Genomic DNA, 11,671 nt, shown 5'->3' with positions numbered 1-11,671 from the left:
ATCTAGCTGTACTGGACTCAGTCCGGTGAAGGTCTTGGTAGCTGTGGACAATTAGTCCTTTGGACTAATCTTTTCGTTGTATCCTGTTCTCTTCATTCTCCCTTGCTCCCGAAGAGATGAGACCAGTGGAGTATCTTAGACGGCCGCTCACAGGCTTTTAAGACCCCAGACACTACTCACCAAGGTAGGCATTCAGAATATTTTTGAGGATCATCCAAGTTGAAGCATGTTATCAACACTCCAGTCCTTTTTATCCATTTATCCATTTATGGACATTTGCCTTATTTCCACCATTTTGCTATTGTGAATAGTGCTGCTGTGAACCTATGTGTACATGTATTTGTTTTCAATTCTTTTGAGTAAATACCTAAGAGTGAAATTGCTGGGTCATATGGTAATTCTATGTTGAACTTTTTGATGAACCACCATCATATTTTTATGCAAATAATGTGCACCTTCTGTTTGTCAACTGTGCCCTCCGCCTACGAGGTATTTTCATAAGCACCACTATGCCGTTTTTTTTTAACATGTTGCTGTAGAAAAATTAGCATAGCGTGCTTACATAGAAGGCTCACATACAAAAGTATGGTAAACTGTTTTTCACAGAAGCTGCACCATTTTACATTCCCACCAGCAGTGTACGAGGGTTCCAATTTTTCCACATCCTTGCCAACCCGTTATTTCCCATTATTTTGATTATGGCCATCCTAGTGTGTATGACATGCCATCTCATTGTGGTTTTGATTTGCATTTCTCTAACGATTAACAATGTTGAGCATCTTTTCATATGTTTGTTGGTCATTTGTGTATCTCCTTTGGAGAAATATTTATTCAAGTCCTTTGCACATTTTTTAATTAGATTTTTTTATCTTTTTGTTTTTGAGTTGTAAGGGTTCTTTATATATTCTGGGTACTTATCTTAGTTATCTAGTGCTGCTATAACAGAAATACCACAAGTGGCTGGCTTTAACAAACAAATTTATTCTCCAACAGTCTAGTAGGTTAGACGTCTGAATTAGGGTGTCAGGTCCAGGGGAAGGCTTTCTCTCTCTGTTGGGTCTGGGGGAAGGTCCTTGTCATCAATCTTTCCCAATCAAGGAGCTTCTCAACACAGGGACCCTGGGTCCAAAGGATGTACTATTCTCCTAGCTCGTTTCTTGGTGTTATGAGGTCCCTGTGTGTCTTAGTCGTCTAGTGCTGCTATAACAGAAATACCATAAGTGGATGGCTTTAACAAACAGAAATTTATTCTCTCACAGTCTAGTAGGCTACAAGTCCAAACTCAGGGCATCAGCTCCAGGGAAAGGCCTTCTCTGTCGGCTCCAGAGGAAGGTCCTGGTCATCAGTCTTCCCTTGGTCTGGGAGTGTTTCAGTGCAGGAACCTCAGGCCCAAAGGACGCGCTCTGCTCCCAGCACTGCTTTCATGGTGGTATGAGGTTCCCGTGTGTCTCTGCTCGCTTCTCTTTTATATCTCAAAACAGATTGGCTTAAGACACTATCTAATCTTGTAGACCTCATCAGTATAACTGCCGCTAATCTATCTTATTACATCATAGTGATAGAGTTTATAACACATAAGGAAATCACATCAGATTACAAAATGGTACACAATCATACAATACTGAGAATAATGACCCAGCTAAGTTGACAGATATTTTTGGGGACACAACTCAATCTATGACACCGTCTCTCAGCTTGTTTCTTTTATTTCTCAAAAAAGACTGACTCAAGATGCAGCCTAATCTTGTAGCTTGAGTCCTGCCTTATTAACATCATAAAGGCAGGATTTACAACACATAGGAAAATCACATCAGATGGCAAAATGGTGGACAATCACACAATACTGGGATCATGGACTAGCCAAGTTGACCAACATTTCTGGGGGACACAATTCGGTCTATAACATTCCACTCTTTGGCCCCCCCAAATTCATGTCCTTGCCACATGTAAAACACATTCACCCCATCATATCATAGCAAAAGTCTTAATTCAACTCCATGTCCAAAATCCAAAAATTCCTTTTCATCTGTGAAATCTAGAATACAAGTTACCTGCTTCCAAAGTACCATGGTAGAACAAGCACAAGCTAGACATTTCCATTACAAATGGGAGAAATTGGAGGGAAAGAAGGGATAACAGGCACCAAGCAAGTCAGTAGAACACATTACATTAGCTCTCAAGGCTGGAAATAATCCTGTCTTCTCTGAGACCATTTAAGCAATGGTCCTGCCCTCCAGACTCTGGGTGTTGGCCACACTCTCCAGATTCTGAGTGGAGGTCCCTCGGTCCTGGGCTTCAGCTCCGCCTTCCAGGCCCACTGGAACAGCAACTCTGCTCCCTCAGCTTTGGGCAGCCCCATTTCCCTAGTCCATCTGAGTGGCAACTCTACCCCTTCAGCCCTCGCGGGCCCTATTCTTCTGCCCTTTGGGCATGGCAGCCCCTTCCCGCTCAGTTTTGGGCAGCTGATCTGGCCTCATCATGCTAGCATTCGTGAATGGAAGCCCCAGAGGCCATGGCTCCACCCTTTGAGACCCCAGAGGCCATGGCCCTACTCTTTGAGACTGAGGCAGCTCTGCTTCCTATGTTCCTTGTCTCTTTAGCTTCTGCTTCCTGGTTCCTTGGCCTCTCAGCCCCTAGGCCTCACCTCTCGCATCTGCCCTGCTGGGGCAAGTGTTCCAAAGCTCTTTAGCTCCACAATTAATGCCTGGAGGCACCCCACTCTGCTGGTATCCACTGGAAGGCACTCTATTGCTCTGTGGGTTGGCAAGCCTGGCTCCACCAATAAGTGCCTGGAGGCACTTCACTCTGCAAGGAAGCCTCCTGTGCAAAGGCAATCAGCTCTCTTGATCCATGGGTTGGCTCCAGCACTGTCTCATGCTGGTCTCCTGGTTCTGCTGCTGCTTCTTGATGTCTGCGCTGTCTCCAGTGTAACAGCTCTCCTCATTTCCTTCTGAGTCCTCACCAGAATTGTCTCTGATGTCCACAATTCCAGCAACAGTCTCTTCAAGGCAATCTAGGCTTTTACAATTAGGCACTTTAAAAGTCTTCCAGCCTCTATCCATTCACAGATGCAAAACTGCTTCCACATTTTAGGTATCTGTTAGAGCAGGACCCCACTCTTCAGGTACCAAATTCTGTCTTAGTCATCTAGTGCTGCTATAACAGACATACCACAAGTGGATGGCTTTAACAAAGAGAGATTTATTCTCTCACAGTCTAGTAGGCTAGAAGTCTGAATTCAGGGCACCAGCTCCAGGAGAAGGCTTTCCCTCTCTGTTGGCTCTGAGGTAAGGTCCTTGTCATCAATCTTCCCCAGTCGAGGAGCTTCTCAGCGCAGGGACCCTGGGTCCAAAGGATGTGCTATTCTCTTGGCTCTTGTTTCTTGGTGGTATGAGGTCCTCATATCTCTGCTTGCTTCTCTCTTTTATTTCTCAAAAGAGACTGACTCAGAACACAACCTAATCTTGTAGACTGAGTTCTGCCTCATTAACATAACTGCCTCTAATCCTACCTCATTAACATCATAGAGATAGGATTTACAACACATAGGAAAATTACATCAGATGACAAAATAGTGGACAGTCACACAATACTGGGAATTATGGACTAGCCAAGTTGACACACATTTTGGGGGGACACAATTCAATCGATAACAGTACTAGACTCTTAAAAGATATATGATTTTCAAATATTTTCTCCCATGCTGTTGTCTGTTGAAGTGACTTCAAACTCACAGTAGGCAAATAGTCTTAAAAGCCGCAGCTTTTGATTTGTGTGAACTTTTTAAGGAATGAACACACTTTTGAGAATCAACATCTAAGTCGACCAGGAAACAAGAGTATAAAGCGGAGTAGATTACAAGAAACAGCTGCCTCTGGGTGGACTTGAACCTCCAACCTTTCAGTTAGCAACCAAGTGTGTTAACCATCTGCACCAACCAGGGGCTTCTCAACTTATCAGCATATTAAAAAAAAAAACCCAAACCCACTGCCGTCGAGTCCATTCCAACTCATAGTGAGTCTATAGGACAGAGTAGAACGGTCTCATGGGGTTTCCCAGGCTGTAATCTTTAAGGGGCAGCCCTGGTGGCGTAGTGGTTAAGAGCTTGGCTGCTAACCAAAAGGTCAGCAGTTTGAATCCACCAGCTGCTCCTTGGAAACCCTATGGGGCAGTTCTACTCTGTCCTATAGGGTTGCTATGAGTCAGAATCGACTCGATGGCTCCTAACAACAATCTTTAAGGTTGCAGATCACCAGGTCTTTTCTCCCATCAAGCAGCTGGTGGGTTCAAACCGTCGACCTTTCAGTTAGCAGCTAAGCTCTTAACCATTTAGCCACCAGGGCTTCTTGTAAGAACCTTAAACCCGTTGTCTTCAAGTCAATTCCAACTCATAGCAACCCTATAGACTGAGTAGAACTGCCCCATAGGGTTTCCAAGGCTATAATCTTTACAGAAGCAAACTGTCGCGTCTTTCTCCCGAGGCTTAGCCAGTGTGTTCGAACTGCCAACCTTTCAGTTAGCAGCCAAGTGCTTAACCACTGCACCACCAGGGTTCCTTTGTAAGAACCTTGTTGTTTTTAGGTGCCGTTGAGTTGGTTCAGACTCATAGCGACCGTATGTACAACAGAACAAAACACTACCTGGTCCTGTACCATCCTCACAATCGTTATTATGCTCGAGACTATTATTGCAGCCACTGTGTCAATCCATCTCATTGAGGGTCTTCTTTTTTGCTGACCCTCTACTTTACCAAGCATGATGTTGTTCTCCAGGGACTGATTCCTCCTGATAATATATCCAAAGTATGTGAGACGTAGTCTCACTATCCTTGCTTCTTTTTTTTCTTTTTATTGTACTTTAGATGAAGGTTTACAGAACAAATAGTTTCTCATTAAACAGTACACATATTGTTTTATGACAATGGTTAACAACCCCAAGACATGTCAGCCCTGTCCCTTCTCAACCCTGAGTTCCCTATTACCAGCTTTCCTATCCCCTCCTGCCTTCTAGTCCTTGTCTGTGGACTGTTGTGCCCCATTAGTCTTGTTTTGTTTTATGGGGGCATCTGATCTTTGGCTGAAGTGTGAACCTTGGGAGTGACTTCATTACTGAGCTAAAAGGGTGTCCGAGAGCCATACTCTCGGGGTTTCTCCAGTCTCTGTCAGGCCAGCAAGTCTGGTCTTTTTTTTGAGTTAGAATTTTGTTCTACATTTTTCTCCAGCTCTGTCTGGGACCCTCTGTTGTGATCCCTGTCACAGCAGTCAGTGGTGGTAGCCGGGCACCATCTAGTTGTACTGGACTCAGTCTTGTGGAGGCCGTGGTAGTTGTGGTCCATTAATCCTTTGGATTAATCTTTCCCTTGTATCTGTTTTCTTCATTCTCCCTTGCTCCCGAAGGGGTGAGACCAGTGGAGTATCTTAGATGGCTGCTTACAGGCTTTTAAGACCACAGATACTACTTACCAAGGTAGAATCTAGAACATTTTCTTTATAAACTGTGTTATGCCAATTGAGCTAGATGTTCCCCGAGTCCTCACCATCCTTGCTTCAAAAGAGCATTCTGGTTTTACTTCTTCCAAGACAGATTCATTCGGTCTTTTGGCAGTCCATGGTAAGAACATTACAACTACGTAATTCCATTTACCCCTTCCTAACTTTTGCGCTATTGTTAGTCTTTTACTTCTACATGTATTATAAACTTCACCAAACTTTATTATTATATTTAAGCAGTCAATAATCTTTCATTTTTTAAAAACTGTTGTCTAATTATCTAGTGCTGCTATTACAGCTTTAAAGAACAGAAATTTATTTTCTGTTAGTTCTTAAGGCCAAAAGTCCAAACCAACATCTCAGCCAGTCGGTTCTGTCTGTGATCTCTCTCCTAGTTTTTAGTGTCTGCTGGCAATTCTTGGTGTTCCTTTGCTTATAGGTAGGTAGTAACATGGCATCTGTCTTCCCTCTGTGTGTGTCATTATGTATGTTCTGCTCTTTTTATAATTTAAAAGTGATTAGGTTTAAGACCCATCCTACTCTAGTATGACCTCATTAACATAATGAAAGAAAAGCCCTGTTTTATATTATAAATTATATTTTCACTAGCTAATCCTGGATCCCCAGGTTCTTGGAAGTATGGTGGAATCACATTAATCAGAATGTCTCAGGGGTCACATAAAGCTTTCAAATACATGAGGATTTGGATAATAAGGTAATCTGGCAAGTAGAGCTTTGAACTTGGCAGTGTAGCTACATCTACAGCACAGATTCACAAAACATCCTTTCCATCTCCCTCGGTTTATAGAGAGCCAACTAACATGGCCAAGTCAGTCCTCTAAACAAAAGTGTTATGTTCCAGTCTCAATTAATTTTGTTTCAAGAGTGGTTTGTTTTTCCTCTTCACCAGTTAACTAGGCTTGGAGAAATCCAAGAATCTAAAACTTAACCATAATCTCAGGATCTACAAAGTACAGTGCTTATTAAACCACCCAGCTTTTTTCTGAACAGGTTTTAAAGCTATTGAAAGGTTGGGCCCCAGACACTGCTCAAAAAAACACTGAAGTTTACCAACATCATCATAAAACGGCATGCTGACAAAATGAACCAAAAATATATTACATGTTCTTGATCTGTTAATAGCTTGGTAGGCAAATAAACAGAAGTAATTTAAGTTTATTTAATTCCATCTAATATTTGATTGATGCACCACATTACTGATGATAACTTAATGGGAAGTTGGTAAGAGACACAGCTTCTTCAAACATAAAGCCCCAAATCTGAGCTTGGTTGCCTGCATTGGGTTCCCAGATGGGCCAAGGTACTGAAATTTGTCCCTTAAAATTAGTATTGCTTGACATATTCCTAAGGGATTTACAAAGCCCATGGAATTGTCTACTTTTTAAAGCTGGACGGCTGTTGGCTTAAACATTACTTGAGACATTTAAGGAAATCACAGAATGGCCTGTTTTTACTTTATTGTTTTGCTTGAAAAAAATCTAACTAGGACAAAGTAGATCTCATATACCTCTTGCATCGAAAGGTTTGAGCTTCATGATTAATAGTATTGGCAACAGACAATAGTATAAACAGTTCTCCTTAAATGCATTTTGATTAAATGCATTTAGAGTTCCACTTCAGATATATTTTTTCACGTTCAATATGGTGCTAGATGTGGGTGGAAAACAGCATACATTTGTCCAAGCAGGAAGCATGAGATAGCTAAAATCCTTAGCCTCCACAACAGTATTAATTAGCATGTTTCACCAACCAAGGCTGTAAGATTCGTACATGAAATTCTAGAAGGGGCATCAAGCTAGAACAGGATATGGAAGCCAAATGGAAAACATAAACCAATAAAAGAAAAAAGCTAAACTAGCTAGAAGTCTAAGCTTAGTCTTTGAAGTCAGTTCAAGTCCTGCATGCTTTAATTCTGATGTAATCTTAAAAATGGTGGGTACGAACAAAAACCCAGAAAGAGCTTTTGTAACTTTTGGATCAACTGCACATGAATTAGTTTGTTGATGACTGTAATGACTATATGGTGGTCTTTGCTGAATTACCTCTGAATTAAAATCATCCTTCTCCTTCAGCTGAAGTGTAATAATGAAGACTTACCAACAAGAATAGCTATCCTTCAAACACATACATACTTAAAAGTTTTTCCAGTCTGTTACATTTTGTTGATATATTGCATTATTTGTCTTAACAGCAGTAATGCATAAGCTCTTGCATGCTAGAACATTCTTACTGTATGACAATGTGTTTGTTCCTTGTTTGTCCTGTCATTTGTTTCATTTCACATTCTAGTTAATGAGATTGCTTTTCTGTGTGCAAGAATAGTTTTCTGAGAAGAGATAATTCTCTTGATTTGAAAAAAATATATATTTTTGGCAGGAAGGGAACTTCAAATACATATGGCATAAAAGGGCTGTACCCACAATAGTCTTAACGGACACAAAATTCTTCAATTAAAATTATAAATCCATTAAATGCATTCTTCTTTTCTGCCAGCAAGCCTTAAAAATGAATAGTACACAAAATGAAAAATGCCACACTGATTTTTTTTGTAGCAATCCACTTAAAATCCTTACATGGTATAAGTGCTACCATTATGTTATAAAGTATTTTTCATATGAATCAAGTTAATTATTTTTTTTTAAGAAATTTAAACTTTTTCTCTTTTCATGATAAATGGAAAAGTCTAGTAAATACAGATTACATTAATTTAAAAAGAAGGGCACATAGGAGATTAAAACACATTATGATTGAAAATATCATAATCTCAGTACCAAAACAAAAAACCAAATCAGTGACTGTCAAATTGATTCCAACTCGTGGTGACTGCATGTGTTTCAGAGTAGAACTGTTCTCCATGGGGTTTTCATGGTTGTGGTCTTTTGGAAGCAAATCATCAGGCCTTGCTTCCAAGGCACCTCTGGGTGGGTTCAAAGAGCCAGCTTTTTGGTTAGTAGCCACATGCTTAACCATTTAGTACATTTAGGATGAAAATCATGTGGATCGCCTTATATTTCTTTATAGAATATATTTGTGCATAACTAACAAGTAAGGGAATCTAAGAACTAAATAGGAATAGGATATGCCATCTAGTCTGTGCAGAGTAATGCAACGGTAGCACTGTTGTTTTTAGACAATAGAAAATAGTCCACAAGGGTAAGAAGAAATAGCCGTTGTCCATTGCCATGATTTTCTGGTAGACAATTACAAAATTTTCAGCCTCATCAAATTATTGAGTGTCTAATAAGCAGGGCATCGAACTGGTTTGAACCAGTTCGGTCATGGCCAACAAAGCAAAACCAGAACAGACCCAAATTTTTACAATTTGGGTGATCCAGAACAATAACCAGAATGGGAAAAATTATGGGTCAAAGCCCTGGAACGAGAGACCTGGAAGATGTGTAGTAAGCTCTTTCAGGAGGCTAACGAGTGAGACTGAATTACTGGCAGGACTGTGGAAAGCTGACACACATTCAAAGCGGCCTCGTCAGCCGCCATCTTTGATCAGGGCACCACTGTTTCCGACTTTGCTCAAAATCCACAGCCAAGAAATTTGGTTGCTATGCAACGTGTACACTGCCCTTGTTTTCTAAGAGGGAGATTAGGTTTCTAGCAGGGCTTCCATCTGTAATTTTTCCTGTTATGGTTATTGTTCTGGTTGACTCAAATTTTAAAAATTTGGATCTGTTCTGGTTTCACTTCCTCGGCCATGACTGAACTGGGAAAAACCTGTTTGAAGCCCTGCTAATAAGTGCTAAGGATACATATAAAACATGTAAACAAAAAGTGCAAGAACTGATAAATACTATAGCAGATGTGGAACCTTGGTGGCGCAGTGGTTAAGAGATATGGCTGCTAACCAAAAGGTCAGCAGTTCGAATCCATCAGCTGCTCCTTGAAAACCCTACGAGGCAGTTCTACTCCGTCCTATAGGGTCACTATGAGTCGGAATCAACTTGATGGCAACTGGTATAGTAGAGATGAGCCCTGCTGTCACAGTGGTTAAAGCGCTTGGCTGCTGTCTTAGTCATCTAGCACTGCTATAACAGAAATACCACAAGTGGATGGCTTTAACAAAGAGAAGTTTATTTCCTCACAGTAAAGTAAGCTAAAAGTCCAAGTTCAGGGCATCAGCTCCAAGGGAAGACTTTCTCTCTCTGATGGCCTTCTCATCAATCTTCTCCTGGATTAGGAGCTTCTCTGCACAGGAACCCCAGGTCCAAAGGACATGCTCTGCTCCTGGCACAGCTTTCTTGGTAGTATGAAGTCCCCTGTCTCTGCTCGCTTCCCTTTCATCTCTTGAGAGGTAAACGTGGTGAGGGCCACACCCCAGGGAAACTCCTTTTACATTGGATCAGCGATGGGACCTGGGTAAGGGTGTTACAATCCCACCCTAATCCTCTTTAACATAAAATTACAATCACAAAATGGAGGACAATCACACAATACTGGGAATCATGGCCTAACCAAGTTGACACATATTTTTGGAGGACACAATTTAATCCATGACAGCTGCTAACTGAAAGGTCAGCAGTTTGAACCCACCAGCCACTCCACGGAAAAAGATGTGGCAGTCTGCTTCCATAAGATTTACAGCCTTGGAAACCCTATGGGGCAGTTCTACCCTGTCCTATAGGGTCACTATGAGTTGGAATTGACTCGACGGCAGTGGTTTTTTTTTTTTTTTTTATAGCAGAGATAATAGTCTCTGTGTGGGAAAACAGTTAATGTGCTCAACTGCTCACCGAAAGGTTGGTGGTTCTAGTACATGCAGAGGTGCCTTGGAAGAAAGGCCTGGTGATCTGCTTTTGAAAAATCAGCCAGTGAAAACTCTGGAGCACAGTTCTACTCTGACACATATGTGGTTGCCATGAGTCAGAATCAACTCAAAGGCAATTGTTATAGCAGAGATGTGTGCAAAGTATGAGGGCAAGACAAAATGGAAAACAATCAAATTAGCTGGGGAAGGAAAGGCTCAGGGAAAGTTTAAGGTGAGAATGTTTGAACTGGGCCTTTGAAAACGGGTAGGGATTCGGCAGGTGGGACAGGGAAGGGATTCCCAGGCCGATGGAACAGATATGAAACTGCCATGACTCATTTGTGAACCGTAATTTGTTATACTACAGTAGTTCTCCAAGTGTGGTCTATAGATACCTATTAGTCTCTGTGACTTTTTTAAAGGATCCATGAGGTCAAAACTATTTTCCTAATAATACTGGTCAAAAACCAGTTGCTGTCAAGCTGACTCCGACTCATCCCGACCCCACGTGTATCCATAGGGTTTCCAATGGCTGCTTTTTTGAAAGTAGATCACTAGGCCTTTCTTCTGAGTGCTTTTGGGTGAGCTCAAACTGCCAACCCTCCCAGGGACTCTATATAACCTCACAGAATCACATAAAATTAGAGCTAAAAAAAGAAAAAAAAAAAAGGTACACGCATACATTCTTTCTACATAAGTAAACTGAGACTCAAAGAGTTAAATAAATGGCCCAGTGTCAGAAAGGCAGTAACAGACCCTGGACTAGAACAAAATTCTACTGAATCATTGGATCTATACCAACTGAGATATTTTTTGAAGCAGAAAGGCAAGGTAATTTTTAAACAAGTATACAGGTTTTTAGCTGGGCAGATAAAGAGCTTGGAAGTAATCTCTTTTCTCCTCACAATAAGAAGAAGCTGAAAATCTGACAATAAATAGCTCTTAGATCCATCAGAAAATTGAGGCCACAGAGCTAACTGCTGCCCTGAATGCTGGATAGTCAGACAGACAAATACAGAGCATCACTGCTTACCAGGAGCGAGATCCCTGCCACCACCACGCCTCAGCCAAGCCAGTGTCTGTAGGAATACTTAAAGGGTAATTGGCTAACTGCTAGAGGCTGAGCATGAACTAGTTTGAGAGAGGAAGCTCTAGAGGCCCAGCCTTGCAGACCCCACACTTTCATGAGTTTCACTTCCAGGGATGCCACCAGGTTTTCACTGTGAAGCTCTGAGAAAAATCCCCATGTGCTTCCCACAGGCAGAGGAGAAAAGTAACCATTGTGAAATGGTGCTCAGTTCTCTTTGACAATGGCCTGCCCTCAAGAGAAACTGCTTTACCAGAGTCTAGCCAACGTGGGTTTTATTAGAGCCTAACCGTGCCTAACTGACTTGGAGGAGGTGAA

The sequence above is a fragment of the Trichechus manatus genome, unplaced genomic scaffold, assembly GCF_000243295.1.
Source record: "Trichechus manatus latirostris isolate Lorelei unplaced genomic scaffold, TriManLat1.0 scaffold00009, whole genome shotgun sequence".
Taxonomy (NCBI): Eukaryota; Metazoa; Chordata; class Mammalia; order Sirenia; family Trichechidae; genus Trichechus; species Trichechus manatus.
This window is presented reverse-complemented; position numbering follows the sequence as displayed.